Source organism: Gymnogyps californianus, unplaced genomic scaffold (assembly GCF_018139145.2).
Source record: "Gymnogyps californianus isolate 813 unplaced genomic scaffold, ASM1813914v2 HiC_scaffold_49, whole genome shotgun sequence".
NCBI classification, from domain to species: domain Eukaryota; kingdom Metazoa; phylum Chordata; class Aves; order Accipitriformes; family Cathartidae; genus Gymnogyps; species Gymnogyps californianus.
Window position 1 is genome coordinate 203,657 of NW_026114389.1, and position 16,090 is coordinate 219,746.

General features: G+C 48.5%; 1 pseudogene; it reads right to left on the bottom strand.

The window, feature by feature from the left end:
* The window catches only part of LOC127028921 (centrosome-associated protein CEP250-like), a 56,093-nt pseudogene that overhangs the window by 3,191 nt on the left and 36,812 nt on the right, over window positions 1-16,090 (bottom strand).

Here is a 16,090-nt window from a genome sequence, read left to right on the forward strand (position 1 = left end):
ACAGGAGTTCTCTTCTCCGAGAGCCACGAGAGCTGCTCCCCTTCTGCAGTAGCCTGCTGGCATACAGAGAGGAGATTGTGTGAGCTGGTGCCCCAGAAAGGTTAGAAGGGCCACAATCAACAAGTCAGGGAGAGTACATCCTGAATGCGCAATGAAGCCTTTAACTGATCAGCAGCAGTACGAACTCCGTTAGTTTTAATACACCGGAAAAGCTGTACCTCAGAAATCTAAATCTCTGAAAGCATCCTCTAAGCACCATCAGGGCTGCTCTCAGCCATCGCTACAAAATTGTACTTAGTTGTCAACTGTGCCCTGTCCTTTCCATGCCAAATCCTAACCACGACACGTTGGCTAAGCTTGCCTAGACAGGAGAGAACCAATTACCCGTCCCAGCTTTTGGACCGGAGTGAATTTTAACAGCAAGCGCTGTAGTACTTTCAGTGGTTCTGGGCTTGACAGAAAACGTTCTAGCAGTGTGAATGGCCTCTGGCCAGAGCTCTACAGACAGGCAAGCCTGCTGGCTGCAATCATGGTTTCTTCCATGGCCAAGCAGGCATGGACTATGGAATATACATTCCCATATCTTTATGGGAAACAGCTTTAGAACCCTTTATAGACATTTGGTTGACTGATGATCAGTCACAGTGCCTACCTGATGATGAAACCGGTCCGTGTCCCCTCTCTGAAACCATACTCTGCAGGACGGCTACTTCTTCCCTCAACGTGCCATTGGCCATTTCACTCTTGGTAAGGGCGAGAGTCAGTGCTTGTGCCTTCTCTTTCCATTCCATTTCCCCGCTTTCAGTCTGCTTCAAAATAGCAATCGCACGCTCCAATTCTTCCCCCTTTGCCTTCCGCTCATCTTCCAGTTGGGTTAGCTCCTTCTGCCTTTGCAAGAGACGGTCTCTCTCCTGGAGAACTCTCTCTCTTCTCTGCTTCCTCTTCCTCCCATTTTCGGAGTTTCTGGATTTGTTTCTGTAGGTCTCCCCTCCATCCTTCCATCGCAAAGCCTGATGTTATTGTTTCAGGAGTTCACTCTGCCTCCTAAGCTCTTGTTCTCTCCCTGCCAGAGTCTTCTCTAAATACCCGACTCTGTCTCTCTGGTACTTGATCTCTTCATCCTTCTTTGTCAGCGTCTGCTGAACGTGCCGAGTCTTCCGAAGAGCTCTTCTTTCCTCGTCTAACTCTTCTTGCTCACCTTGAGCCTTGGTCTCTTGTTCCCTCTCGTGCAAGGCTGCTTCTAGGAGCTTCTCTTGCTCTCTGTGATGTCTAACCTCTTCATTCTTCTTGGTTAGCCTGAGCTGGAGATTCTGCAAGGTCTTCAGGGATCTGATCTCCTGGTCTCTCTCTTCCAGGTCTTTGCTCATTTTGCTGACAGCAATCCTTTGTTCTTCTTGCTGCTTCTCCAGCTCCTGTATCTGTTCTTGCTGGGATTCAATCTTCTGGTTTTTCTCTCTTACGTCCTTAATAACCTGATCCAGAGCAGTTTTGTGCATTTCTTTCTGCTTTCCAGCAGTCTCATCTGTTCCTGGTACACCTTCATTTCTCCCTCCCTCTCTGACAGGATGGCAGTCACATGAGTGAGATTCTCCTGCAAAGCTTTTCCCTGTGCTGCCTCTTTCTGGAGCACCTGGATTTTCTCCCGCTGCATTTCCAGTTCCTCATTTTTAATTTTTAGGAGAGACACTGTGGTGTGGAGTTCTTGTTCAAGGGAGTGATGCCTATCTGTTGCTGTAGTCGCTCGGGTCTCAGAGGCTGTGACCGACTCCTGAAGAAGTTTTATCTCCCATACCAGTTCTTCTTTAAGTGCTTGCAGTCTGTCCCGTTCCTGCTGCAAAACAGGAAAAGATTCAGTAATGCCGTCTGTGTATGTTTGCTTTTCGTACTCGATTGGAACTCCTGCTCCAGTGGCAGCCAAGTGCTGCCCCCCCTCTCCCTGCCTCTCGGGATGTTGCAGACCTTTCCCGCGCCACCCTTTAGGCTGCGTCTTTCCCAGCTTACTCAGCCAGTCCCACCTTCCTTTCTGCCCTTCTCTGAACCTCTTCTAGCTCTAGTGTGTTCTTTTGGGAGGAGCTCCCAGAACTGCAGCCAAGATTTAAAGCCCAGACTAAGCATGATTTAGGCAGTGGCATGATGCTGTTCTCTCTGCTAGGGAGGAAGGGAAGAGAGAACCCCCCAACATTTGATTTCCCTTTTTTGGGGTGCTGGGGTTTTCTGGACCTCTCCTGTCTAGAGTTTTCAGGTACCATCCTCTAGAACCCCACTGTGCCCTCTGGAAGGAGTAATGGTCAGATCACAGTCTCTCATTCAGTGTTTGAAATCAGGACTAGTTTTCCCCTTGCTGGCACACATATTTAGCCGAATCAGCACTTTGGTTTCTCAAATGTCTGTATTTATTCCCCGCTGTCTGCTCTCAGATGGGCAACGTTGAACAGCTCTCCATCATTAGCAAACTTTGTCTTCTCACCCCTTTTTCCAGATCCAGATATTTAAAATCTAAATATGGATTTGGACACAAATAATTGCCCAAGCTATGCAATGTAAATAGAGACAAGTTTGAAAATTACTTTGACTAAAGCTTCAAGGGCAGAAATCTTCAGAAGTGAGGAAAATAAACACCCTGAATCATCACGGAGTTTTCTATGACTACGGCATCTTCCCTTACTTATTCAGAACATGCAATTGGAAAGGTTAAACCAAAAAACAACCACTCTGTATCTTCTCAGATTTGGACTGAACCTGTACGAGACCACCCAAAATCAGCTCTCCACTGGAAGAAGTTGCTCCTTAGAATTATTAGCAGAAGGCCAAACAACATGTAAGAAATGGCCCTTCACGGCATCTGCCAGCCTCACCAGGACATCCTTTCTTTGCTTCTCAGTGCTCTCGAGTTTCCTTTCCAAAGACGCCACCTCTTGATGTAGAGTCACAGCCTCCTTCTTTAGAGGCTCTTCAGAGGCTGCTAGCTGAGATGTCAACTCTTCCACCTCAAGTAAAACATAAACAAGCAGTCAAAGACTACAGCTTGTCACTGTCAGCCATAGTGTATACTGTGAGGAAAGGGAAAGAAGTTGTTGAAATTCCACCCTAGCACGAGAGTACCAGATTCACAGTGGATACAGCCGACTTGTTTAAAAATCTCAGTGGGTCACCATGGTCATCTGAAAAACCACCTTAAAAACCAAGGCTAGCAGTAACAAGACCAGCAGAAATCCATGCTGATGATTGCTGGCAAACAGGCAAAAGCACTAGGCCATCTGTCCAGGGCGGCAGCTGAGATTCAGCTGGCCTGTAAGTCTCCTTCAGAGCAGCTGAGATGGAGACCACAGTATGGTGGCAGTCCGAGGGATCACCCCATCAGCCTGCTGCTCTGCCACGGAAAGGCACGAAGTGGAGAGACGGCCTGTTTGATGACTGGAGTAGCTATTGCTGTTGCAGTCACCTGGTTTTGTAGAGCATCCGCTGTGCGAAGGAGGATATTCATTTCCTCTTTGACGGTTTGGATTTCTCCCTTGTGCCTCTTCTCCACTGCCTCGGTCTTGCTCTGAGTTTCCTGCAGCTCTGCTTGCAGCTCTGCCGTGATGTTCTGTAAACACAAATGGAGAGCAGGCTACTGGGACCTGCCATCAGGCCCAGCTTTTCCTCTTTCTGTCTCAAAATCACATTCATTCAGCCACTTCTTTCTGCTTTGCTACCCAGCTCTGCTTCCACTGTAACCCTGCCTTCCTGTTGCGGATCTCTGGAGCTTCCCAGGCTCTGTGCTTTCAGTGCCTGCAGTAGTCCTTGCCTCCTCAGTCCCAGGACTTATGTTTTATGTCCTGGGTACTGCCCTTCACTCTGTTACCTGCACGGTAGCAACTTCCTGCTTCACATCAAACAGCTTCTTCTCGTGCTCCCTTTCTGTCTCTGCCTTCTCCTTTTCCCATTGCTCCAGCATCTCCTGGACCTCTGAATGGTGCCCTTCCCGCTCGCTTGCCTGATGAGGGAGGAAAAGACTTCAAGATAAAGTCCCAGCCAAGCTCCTCAAAACAAAGGGGAAGCTTCATCCCTCCCACAACCCCTCACCAGCACAGCGCACCACAGTGGCTTTGTGCCCTCCATCAACCACATCCTATCGAGGAACTTAAAAGGAGGGTCAGCAGGTGGAAGAAAAGGAGACGTCACCTTCCCCTCTCTGATGCCTGCCTGTTTCCCAACACCTCTCGCCTCGGGATTTCTCTCTGTTCTCAGAGTCTCTGTTTTCAAAGCTCAACTCCATTCTCATCAAGGAACAGATGCTGAGGGACTGCAGGGTGAGCAAGAGGCCAGTACCCCGATGCCCTAGTCACAAGACAGGCCACGAACTGAAGTACCAGGGACAAGGGCCCTGTTCCATACGCTTCTAGCCCAAAGCTAATGCCTCTGTCAACCGCGGAAGGACAGACAGAAAGGAACAAAGTTCCCGTGCCTGCAGCTGGCAGGAATGTCAGGAGTCCGCTTCACGGTAGACAGGAGTCCGGTAAGCTCCTGCCCCTTTGCTGCCATGCTTTGGGTGGGGACCACCCAACCTTCTGCTGAACTCGTCTTAGGCCCACCCTGAATCTGGGGCTGCAGTTACTGTCCCAGCAGAGTCCTGTGGGTGTTCACGTGCCTTCAAGTAGGAGCCATTGGCTCTGCTGCCTGGCCTAGCAACGTGTGGCCTATGACAGATGACTGCTGCCATTTCACACGCTATTCTTCTTCTCAAGCCAGCCCACAAACCTTGCTCAAAGAATTCAAAAGCGTATCGTTTCCTACCAGGTCTTGCAGGAGCTTGTTTATTTCCACTTCATGATCAGCTTGCCGGAGTCTGAGGGTGTTGTCATACTGCCGTTCTGTCTGCAAGAGCCGTTCTGCCATGTTTTCCCGTTCCTGCCTCATCAGAGTCCTCTCCGCTTCCAGCTCACACTGAAGGCACTTCACTTCCCCTGCAAACACGACAAATGGCAAGATTCAGTGCCTGCCCAAACAGTGGTTCTGACTTTACTGACCTTAAGCCATTTGAATTTCAGTGTAGGAGGGATCTGTCTCCAGCTCCTTCACTCCTCAGAAGCACTGCAGACAGAGAGCTATTTTTATACCATCCCCTAGGCAGGGGGAGCACCAGAAACAAAGCAATGAGCCTTTCACCTTGGATCACCTCCTTGGCCTGCGTGACGGTGTGAAGTTGGACTTCAAGCTGACTCCTGGCGATCTCCAGCTGAGATAAGCGCTGCTGAGCCTCAAACAGGCTGGATTCCAGGGTCTCCTTCGCCGACCTGCAAGTTACAAATACGGAGAGAAAGGAGTTTCTTGCTCCAGACACCCACAGGGAGTTACTCCAGTAAGAACACTAAACAATGTCCTGCCTAGGGTCTCCTCCCCGCCTTTACCTGGCCTCTGCCAGCTGCTCTGAAAGGCCTTGTCTGTCCCGCTCCACGGCTGCCAGTCGCACCTCTAGGGCAGCCTTCTCGTGCACCAGCAATTCCTTCTCCTTGCACACCTTGGCCAGCGCATGCCCTTGGCGAGAGGACTCCTGGCGCAGCTGCTCCAGACCACTGCTAGCCGACTCTTGCTGGCGGTAAACCTGGAAGCGGGACAAAACACAGTTGGAGTCCTTTCTCTGGAGTCCTGGGCAGAGCCGGCCAGTGCCGCTTCTGAATCAGCTGGAGGAGAAAGAGCTCCTGGACGTTGGGCTGCAAGGTTAAGAGCATCTGCTGTATACCGCACTCATACCCTGGGCTGCCAAAAGGCACTGGCACTGTTCACTTGGAAGTGATGTGTAAGGCCCTCCTGGGTTGCCTGGGACCAGCAGCTCCCTCCGGGCAAACGTACATACCCCACACTACCTGTTTTCATGCAAAAATACCGCATCTTCCAGAACTGCCACCTTGCAAACTACGATTCTATCCGAATCTATGCCAGTGACGGACAACTTCAGCAAAGTTTGAGCAAAAGCAACTTTGCTCGCTGAAGAAAGTGAAAATACACGTGGTTTCTCCTTCTAGGAAAAAAACCCCAACCCATCAAAGCGTCACCTACTGCAGTGTGTAAAGCAGTTGGATGCAATGAGGTGATGCTTGGCAGGGCAACGGCCCCTGGGGCGAGCAGTGTCATTTAGTGATTTCGGAATGTCTGGCTGATGTGGCCAAAGAGATGGCAGACTCTGTTTGTACAGTAGTTCACGTCAACATACCGTTTACGCGTCTTGCGCAAAGAAGTTGTCTAATATACCTCGCTGGTATTCAAGCTGAAGACGAACCCTGATTTTTTAGCTTTTTTCTCAGTCTAACACCTCTGCTCTGTAGTTGCCAACATCACGGACTCCAAAACTAAGACTGTCTAACAGAGAACAGACCATCAGAAACAACCAATTCTCCTCTCAAAGTTATCCCCTAATACCCAGGATTGCACATTATGGAACTGACATTTGAACGATGACAAACTCCCTAGTCTCCTCCAGTGACACGATTCTCCAAGCTCTTTTTCCCGGGTACTGAAATCAGTTAGTCCAGAGAAAACAGTCCTGTGCCATCCCCTATTTCTCATCTTCTTCCTCAAAGCCTAAAGAGGCTCCAGCAATTCAAAGCTGCGTGTGTGTCTTAAAATACAATTTCAACAATTTCAAGGTGTCATTCCCATTCTTGGCAGGACGGGACAGCAACATTGACTTGCAGCTTGTCCCGCTCTCTAGGCTCGAACAAATGCAGCTTTGAAAGCTGCAGACTTCACAACAAGAAGCATAAATAGAAACAGGCAGCCCCGGGGCTTTTTGCCTCAGAAAAAGGGTGAAGAGCTATGCCGTTTGCTTCTTTTGCCACACGTGAGAGTAGTAGTCTTACTCAGCTTCATGGACACAATCATCCCTGCAGCTTCTCAAAAGCCAAAAAAGAGGGCCAGCACAGCCAGGGGGATTAAAGTAACTGTAGAAGCAGAGGACAACTCCGAGAACTGCAGAACTTCTCCTGCAAGCCAGCAACACGCTTCCAAAAGGAAGTAAACAAAGCCTTCCGACCTCCAGCACTACCAAGCGTCTCCTTCACAAAAACCCCGCAGAAGCCAACAGATACAGCTTCACTGAGCCAAGCAGCCCAAAGCCCACCCAGAAAGCACCCGCTTTTTGGGCTCACCTGACTGAGCTTCTCTTGGGTTTCTGCCTTCTCCTCTGCCACGTCTCCTCAGCTCTACCTGCAGCCCTCCTGGTGCTCCTCTGCCTTCTTCAGCAGCTGCTCCAGGTGGGCTTTCTCTGTGCTGAGCTCTTCATTTGTTCGTTCAACACAAGGTCAGCTTCTCCTGCTCAGAGATCTTTGCTCTCTCCACCTCGTCCACTTTGGCTGACAGAGCTTCATTCTCTTGCTCCAGCTACACTCACAGAAGCAACAGAGGAAATAAGATACAGTCAGATTGACTCTGTAGGAGGTTTGGCTTGGACAGAAAAAGGAACAACATTTCCATATTCAGACAGTCCTACTGTCGGAAGGCAAGGAGTCTGAAAAGAAGCAGCAGCAGCAGCTGGAGACGAACCTTGGCAAGATCTTTGGCAGCTCTGCTCACCTGCAAGCACAAGTTTGCTCAGTTGCACTTTATCCAGCGCAAGGGCTTCATTCATAACTGCTCATCTTCGCTGTTGCAACACGTAGATCAGCTGCTTCAGCACTCAGCTTATTCTGAGCCCCTGTCAACTCTGCTACTGCCTGCTCTGCCTGGAGAGACAAAAGAACAACATGAGAACAAAGACAGGAAAATCCCTGACTTGAAGCAGCCACTCCAGATCCCCTTTTGTGTCTCTGACACACTCCCAGTTCCGTGTTCCCAATAAGCACTGCGGGCACTAACTACACCAAAGAGCCTGTGTGGTCTCATCACCGTTTTCCAAGAAGGAGAACAACATTGTCCTGTCTTCTACTGCCAGAGACAGCATCGGTGCTGGTCTTGCTATCACAACTGCCTCTCCCACAAGTGCTGCCTCGGAATAAGGTGACCATACCTTTTCCAGTGCCATGGTAAGCTGATGTTTCTCTTGCTTCAGCAGATCCCTCTGAAGGTGCGATTCCTCCAGTCTCTCTCTTGCGTCTACCAACTCACTCTGTAATAATGATGTTTTCCTTCAAGTGCAGCTAAGTCCTTCAGCCTATGAGAGGGAAAGACCAACAAGTTTTTAATGTAAAAAATTCTCATTTCCAAAACAAGAGTACATACTATGTCCCAGATATGGCAGTTTGAATGATTTCCAACAGCTTTCTATTTACACCCTAAAGAATGCTGGAATTGCATGACTAGAGCTGCATCACTCTTTGTCATTGCTGTGAGGTGAAACATTCATCACTGAGAAAGTAAAACAAGCTTCCAGAAATCGCAGAACACTTCAAGAAGTTCAGGTGCTCTCAACAGCTCCCTGCCCATAGTTCTCTCTCTCCTTTTTGATACATTGGATACAAGACTTTCAAAGTTCTTCTTTGGGTAAGACAGAATTTTTAAGTCCAGGACTAATATTCCCACAATTACTCTTGCCTTCAGCAGTGAACGATGAAGAGCCTACAATCTATTTGGGGAGGAGACGTGTATGAATTTCCAATCCAATTATCATAGGATCACAGGATTATTCAGGCTGGCAGGGACCACAGGAGGCCTCTAGCCCAATCTTCAGCTCAAGCAGCTGGGGTCAGCTATGGCATCAGTCCAGGTTGCTCAAGGCTCTATCCAGTTGGGCCTTCCAAATTCCAGGGACGGAATCTGCACAACCTCTCTGAGCAACCTGTTCTGCTGCATGGTTGCCTTCACAGTTCAATTTTTTTGTTCTCCTTAAATCCACTCTGAACCTCTCTTGTTTCAGCTTATGCCTGTCATCAGCTACTCTGGTCAGGGCTGGAATGATTTTTTTAAAGGGTCATAAGAAGGTACAAGGAGGCAGCTATGCTGTATGTCAGCAGGTAGCCAGGCCTGCCCATGTGCTCCCTTCACCCTTCTATGCTACAAATGATGAGCATGCAAAATTAATTCTTTTATGGGGGGCCTCTCAAGTCCAGCAATGCCACCCCTGCCCAGAGAAAGCTTTAACGCTCACAGGAGCTCTGGTCACGACGCAACTCTCTCCATCGTCTGTTGCTGCTCCCACCTTTTCCCCTGGGCTGAATCTTCCTTCAGCTGCAGTTCAGTGTTACTTTGACGCAGACGCGAGGCTTCTTGCTCTGTTACTTCAAGCTGTTGCTGTAGCTCTTCCCTGGTTTTGCTCGAGGTTTGCACCAGTCACTGCAAAGACAAAGCTCAGTTACAAGATGAAGAGGCCTGAAGAATCACGGAACCCATTTTCATCATTCCAGGATGGAGTTGCGGGAAGCACAGCAAGGAAGAACTTGCTCTTCCTCACAAGGTAACTGAAGAGGGAAGGAGAAAGGAAGGCAGGCTTTTTGCCTTCATTCAGTGAGAAGCAGTGGCTAGGAAAGGGCACCCAAAGAAACAATTCGGAGAAGCAGCATGTCGAGAGGGAGGCATCTTGTATTCCAGCATTACTTCTGAATCTCCAAGACAGCCTTAGGATCACAGTAGAGCATGAAGAGCAGTGACAGGAGGATGCTAAGTGCCAGAGGCATGCATGTGGTAGGGCAGGCGAGTTCTTTCCCGTAACACCTCTGAACTCCCAGAACTGGAAGCGCATTGCCTCTAGAACGGCAGGAAGGAGGAGGAACACTCACCTTCTGAGTGCTTCTACCAGAGACTGGAGGTGCTGCCGGTGGCTGCTGGACGTCTTGCATTCCTCCTCCACTTGCTCAAGCCTTTGCTGCAGCTTCCTGCACTTCTCTTCCTGCTGTCTGTGCTGGTGCAGCAGAAAATTGATAGTGTCCTGCCTGGCAGAAAGCTCTTTCTTTAGGGCCTGCAAGGAATAGGCAGGGAAAGAGCACAAACAAGCAGTAAGGAGCAGGGAAGGTGGCTCCAGATAGCTGGGAGAAGCAGCAAGCAGAGAGACAGCTCACCTGAAGGCAAAAGCTGTGATGAGGGGGTGGAGATCAAGGAGAGAAAAGCAGTAGAACACACAGCTGGTGAGACTGGCAAGGCAATATGGTACCAAGAGTGGGAAGGCTAGAAAGAAACTGGCTAAGTAAATGGAAAGGTTTCAAGCTAAGTGAGGTATTAGCAGCTGACCCGTGGCCAGTGGTGAAGACAAACAGAAATTCTCACCTGTGTTGCTCCTCGCCTCCTTGCCAGTGCTTCCTGAACCAATACAAAGGCATGCTCTGCATCAACGGAGCTCAGACAAGAGAGGATGTTGCTAGACACTGCATGCTGGGAACTGTCAGTGCAGATAATGCTGACTGTGCTGCACTGTCATCTAGCACCACCTGAAAAGCCCACATCAAGCTGTTACTCTTTGCTCATTCTACTTGGTTCTCTCTATCTATTTCTCCTTTTTCCCCACTTCACCCTAGAGTCATTAAAAAACTCAATTATCTCGTTTCTTCAGTCAACAAAGAAGTTTTGTCCCTGTGGCCACAAGTACTCCAGGGATTTCTGAAAACAGCTACTATAAACAAGAAGAACAAGTGTGAAGTGGCTGGAGGCTGCCTGAACGCTCCATTTCTTGAAGCTCTCAGGAATTATTTTGGTCTCCTTCAGCTTCTTAGAGCCACATACTGTGAGCACCAGATCAACACTGGAATAGCAGTGAAAGGAAACATTAACGCTGCCCCAGAGAGAAGGAAGCCGATGAATACTGGAAAAACAGCAATGAAAAGCTAATGTTTATAATTACTCTGAGCAGTAGCACAAGAGGATAAAAATGACTACATAAGGAGAAAGAGCTGACTTTGTGAGAGGCTGTGTAAAAGACCTGATGATTAAACCCCCTTCCATAGAGTGAAGTTTAGGACTAAGTTAAAGTTACCCCTGAACAGTCAGACCAGTTGCGATTCTGGGGAGATAATGCTCAGTGAAGGAGCATAAAGGAGCTCTGCATGAAGGAGCAGAGTTGGCAAGTGCATCGATTGAGTCAGTGACCTTTACAAAAATCTGAAGAACAACAGAGTCATTACTCAAGGAGGGTGGGAGTCAAGCTCCAAGAAACACTGGAATACAAATGTCAAGTAGCCAACTCAGAAAGCACAGTCCAAGAGAGACCTTAGCGGGATGGTGGAGGCAAAGTACTGAAACTTTCTAGCGACTCAGCTGAAGTGTCACAGGACAGCCACTCGGAAGTTATAACAGGTTTATGTCAGAAAAGTGGTATAAAATTAAACAGCCAGTAGTAGTTAACATAGACAGTATACAACATATATATCTATTCCGTGGGCTAGTCTGTCGCCTTCCTCAAGTACTTTTAAATCAAATTTACAGAGATGTGGTCCAAACTCTGTACTCACCTCAGTTATATCTTTTATCAGCTTTTGGAGGGAAAGATTCTCTTCTTTGGCACTTTTAGTCCATGAAGCTTCATATTCTTTCTCTAACCGACTTGCTTCCTGAGAACAGAATAAAGAAAGGGTGGGCAGGGAAGAGCTGCTCCCCTCTGTAGCATTCCCATCCTCAGTAGCATTGTGATGGCAATAAGCCTCAGCCCTAGTGATTCCAGTATATTCCTTCCCATACCTATTCAATTTCTTCTTTGCTAAAACTAAGAAGAGAAAGACCAACAGCTAGTTTTTATAGACTGCTATGAAGCTGTTGATTCCAAGGAACGTTGATCCCTAGAGACTTAAAGTCCCAGGCAGAATAGCGTTGGTGCAACCCCCCTGAGGAAAACACTCAGTTGTCTGCAGCTCCCCTGCCACGGCCTCCACCTGGACTGACTCCGCGTGTCCAAACACACGAGGAATCTTTTGGCAATGTGCCTGATGTTCCCATACAGTTAGCATCTTTACCACTCTTTCTCTTGAGGAAGCCACACCTCCTTGTGCTAAGGCTGGAGAGCAAACACTGGGCTATCTCCAGATAAAGGTAAAACATACTAGGATCTCCACAGTGTCGTTAAGTGTTTTCATGGCCTTCTCCTTCTCCTCATTCTGCTTCTGAGACTGTACAAGCAAGGCTGAGAGCTCCATCACCCTGAGAAGAGAAGGTCCATGTGCCATTCCAAAGCACTGCACACCATCACCTGTTAAAGAGCTAAGCAGCTCCCAGAAGCACAGCAGAGAAAGTTCAACCCAGAAAATACAGCAAAGGCAGCATTCATCTCTACAGGTTAATAGGCTTGATGTTGCAAAATGGCACTTCTTGCCCCAAAGGCCTTCTGCACTCAGTCTGGCATGGAAACGTCACTACAGAGGTGCTACAGCGCACATGATGGTCCTGGGCAAATGCCTCCCAACTCCTGTAGCACAGCCCTGGGTAGCAAAAGGGCTGTACAAGAGACAGAGCTCTCTTTATGCTGGCCTCAATCTCTCACCAAGAATCAGTTAACAGCAAAACCACTCTAACATGCAATCTCTTTTCCAGTCTTGTGTAAGACAAGACACGAGCTTGTCAGTCAGATGGTTTTTTCTATCCGTTCCCTTGAAGGCCATACTTTGACTAGGGACAGAAACAAGGCTGTGCAGAATGGGCGTTTTAAACGCGAACACAGCCCATCCATGAATCCAAGCAGCAGCCACAAAAGATAATGTTGGCAACAGCAAGTTTAAAACACATTTACCTCTCCTGAAGCTCCTTCTTCTCCAGGTCCCCCTTGACTTGTAAGTGCATCGCTTCCAAGTCTTCTGGCTTATTTCCTCTTCCGCTTCCTGCTGTGCCTCATCCTTCAGGACAGGTCTACCCAGACTGACGGACTCCCAGAGCCGTACGGCAGAGTTCAGGCGGGAGCAGCTTACAAGTATAGATCCAGAAAGCCTCAGTTGCTCTGCCTTCAGCTCTGACAAATCTCTGAAGAAGAATCAAGAAAGAGATCATGTTCACACCAGCTTTACCACCTGACTCACTTCTGAAGCATGCAATTGCGCAACAGCAAAAGCCGGCAGGAAAGACGACATCTTCGCTGGGGACCAATCATTCATCTGACACTTTGGGATCAGGACACATCTGGACAGTGAGGCAATGAGTCTGTTCTCTCCACAGAGATAAGAAGAAATGTATGGAACAGCCAGAAGGCTTCAAGGACCTCTAATTACTCTTATTAATTGTTGCTCCTGCTCTATCTTATTAACATACTCTATTATCATTAATAGATGTAAGGAATTTACCAAGGTCCCCAGCTTTTACACCTAGGGGATCCGCCTTAACTGACCTGTTATTATCAACACTTGGACTTCTAAGAAGCTCACGACAATATCTACATAATAAAATTTCGGGAAGGTGGTGTAAGAATAAGCCTAGAATGTTGTAACAAAGCACAAATAACACAAGATCTAACTAGTAGGTCAGGCATACTCTACACGTTAAGGAAAGCTAGAATCAAATAAGGTCAATGGCTGACGGTAACCAGAGTTTGAAATTGCACGCTGACACCAGAAGAATGTACTATTATGGCTACACTATTTTTGTTTGTGTAGAAGGCACTGTGAGAAAGGAACCTCAGAGCAGAGAGCTCAAGAACAAGAAACAATCATAAAAAGGAGGTATCAAACTAAGCAAAATAAATTCGATAAATGCAATAACAGGGCAGAGAAGCTATTCTTTCTCTCATCAATGTTGGTACAGGAATAAGCGGATGCGAACTGACCAGAATAATGTAAGCTGGAAATGAGAAGGAAAAAATATATTATTCATGAACGATCTTTCCATCAGGAGCAGTGGGAAAAGAAAGCCAGTGAGATTTAAGGCAGATTTTAATCACCCTGTAAAAGGGAACGCTCTACATGCTGCTTTGCCTAGCTTTGGCGAGTCTCTTCCAACGTGTCCACGTGTGCCCGTGTCTGTGTTAATGTGCCCAAACATCAACGTCGTCAAGTCCATCTGTTCAGGGCCTCTGCACTGCTTATAGCCCGAGCCCTCAGTTTTATCTGAAAACCAGCATCAAACAAAATGATGCTGAAGATAGCCTAGAGCACGCTGAATGGCATTGCTTCACACTACCAAAGGAGAAATGCTGTCTTTAGCCGCCACTGAAGTAACGTCAAGGCTCAAAAAGCAGCTGTGAAGGGAAGCTACATTTCTTCTGCCAGAGATCGAGCCTTAACTTCTACTCACCGGTCAGTGGCGGTCTTCATTGCCAGGAAATGACGGCGGAAGGTTACCACCTGACGCCACAGGCTGAGCAGAACGGCTGTGTTCACCCCTTAAGCAGCTGTCATAAAGCTAAACATGCAAAGACAAAAAGAAATGCCAGTTCAGCCTTCGCTGTCACTCTACAAGTCTTTCAGACAGCAGAGAGTACAACCACCATCACCAGGTCTCCTTTCACAACAATTCCAACAGGGGCATCGAGGACTGAAGAGGCACCACAGAAGCAGCCTCAGCAGCCCTGCCACCTGACTGCAAGGAAGGGAACGGCCACACTTCTCCTGCACGAGTGGCTGTCAGCAAAGCAAACTGATCGCGAGTCATCACCTCGCCTTGCAGAGGTGTCTAACAGCCTTGGGGGAGGAAGGCAAAAACGAGCCCTCCGAGAGCAGTGTCAGATTTGCTTACAACAGGCTATTGGGAAGGGAGGCCTGTCCTGTTCTTCTGTCGGCTGCTCTGAATCTGAAAACACACACCCCCCTCCGGTCTCCGCTGCTGGAGACAGAGATTTAGGAACGAGGAAGAAGACGGGCGGTCCTGTGTGACTGCCCCACAGTGCCCAGCAACAGCCAGCATTTGCCTTTAAGACCGAGCGGCATGGTCACAGCAGGTGGGCACCTTCCAGCACCCACCACAGTCTGCTGACACTCCTCCATCTCACACCCCTGTCTTCTGCTCCTCAACACCAATACATCCTCAACACAGCCACAACTTGCACGCAGCAAGCTCCCTATGCCAGAAATGAAATGCATTCTCATTCCACTCTGGCATCACGTCTGACCTTCCCGTAGCCTACCCTTACCTCACGTTCACCGCGCCATTCACTCTCCGTCAATTCCAGCTCCTCCCGGGCCCTCATCCAATCTGCCGTCAGTTTTCCAACATCTTCTTTGAGGGCTGAATTAACCTCATTCGCTTTACCGAGCTGCTCCGCAGGAGAGTGTTCACTTCTGCCAGATTCTCGCACCTTGGAAAGGGACAAACAGCAATGAGGTCACTGAACAACTGCTATCCACAAGCAGCATCCCCGGGATTTTCCAGCTCCCTCAACACCGACCTCGTTGTCAAACTGAGAGGTGGTAAAAGTGCTTTCTAGGATTAACTAAGATCTCTCTGTGATGGCAAACTCATTTGCTTCCTCCTGCTTTCAGCCTTCCATTCCCGTCCACAATTTCGGTTCCCCCTTCCTCTTCAACTTTGACGATGCCCACAGTTAACGTCTTGCCTCCCCTTCACGCTGTCTGATCGCTGGATGCATCATCTTTCTCTGTCGTTGGCCTGACCACCTCTCTTCCTCCACTCTCCTCTCTCAGTTGCCATGTCCTTTCCCTTGCAATGCTGTACCCACCGCTGCCCTCACCTTCTTGTTAAGCCTCTCCCTTTCCTTGTCCTATACACTGGGTAAGACCTGTAGCAAAGACCCCACCTTGCTGATCCAGCAAACTGCACACCACAAAGACAGCACCAATATACATAGGGGAAACAGCTTTATATGAAACTTTCAACCCAAAAGTGAATCTAAAAGCACTAATGACTCTGGGGCCACAGACTAATATCCCACCCAGGAAACACTGCACAAACCAAATTTCAAGAACCGCTGCCCTGTGAACGAGCACAAAACTCAGTTGCTGGATCAAAACAGGAGCTGTCGCTTCTCCCGCCTTAGCTTTGCAACATACGTAACACAGCACACAGGTGCCTTTTACACCACACACAATGGATCTCTCGGGCAGAGGAAAAAAGAAAAAGCAGAGAAAGAAACGTGGCAGAAGATGCCTGCGGTGCTAAGTGCTCTGCTGGAAGACTCTGGTACAAGCACAGGACGTGCTCTTCAGGTAAAACCAAAGAGGAAAACGCCGGATGTCAGGGCTTGATTCTCAACCTAAGACGGGGCTCTGCTGAGTAGCTCACCTCCTGAATCACAGAACAATTTAGGCTGGAAAGGGAC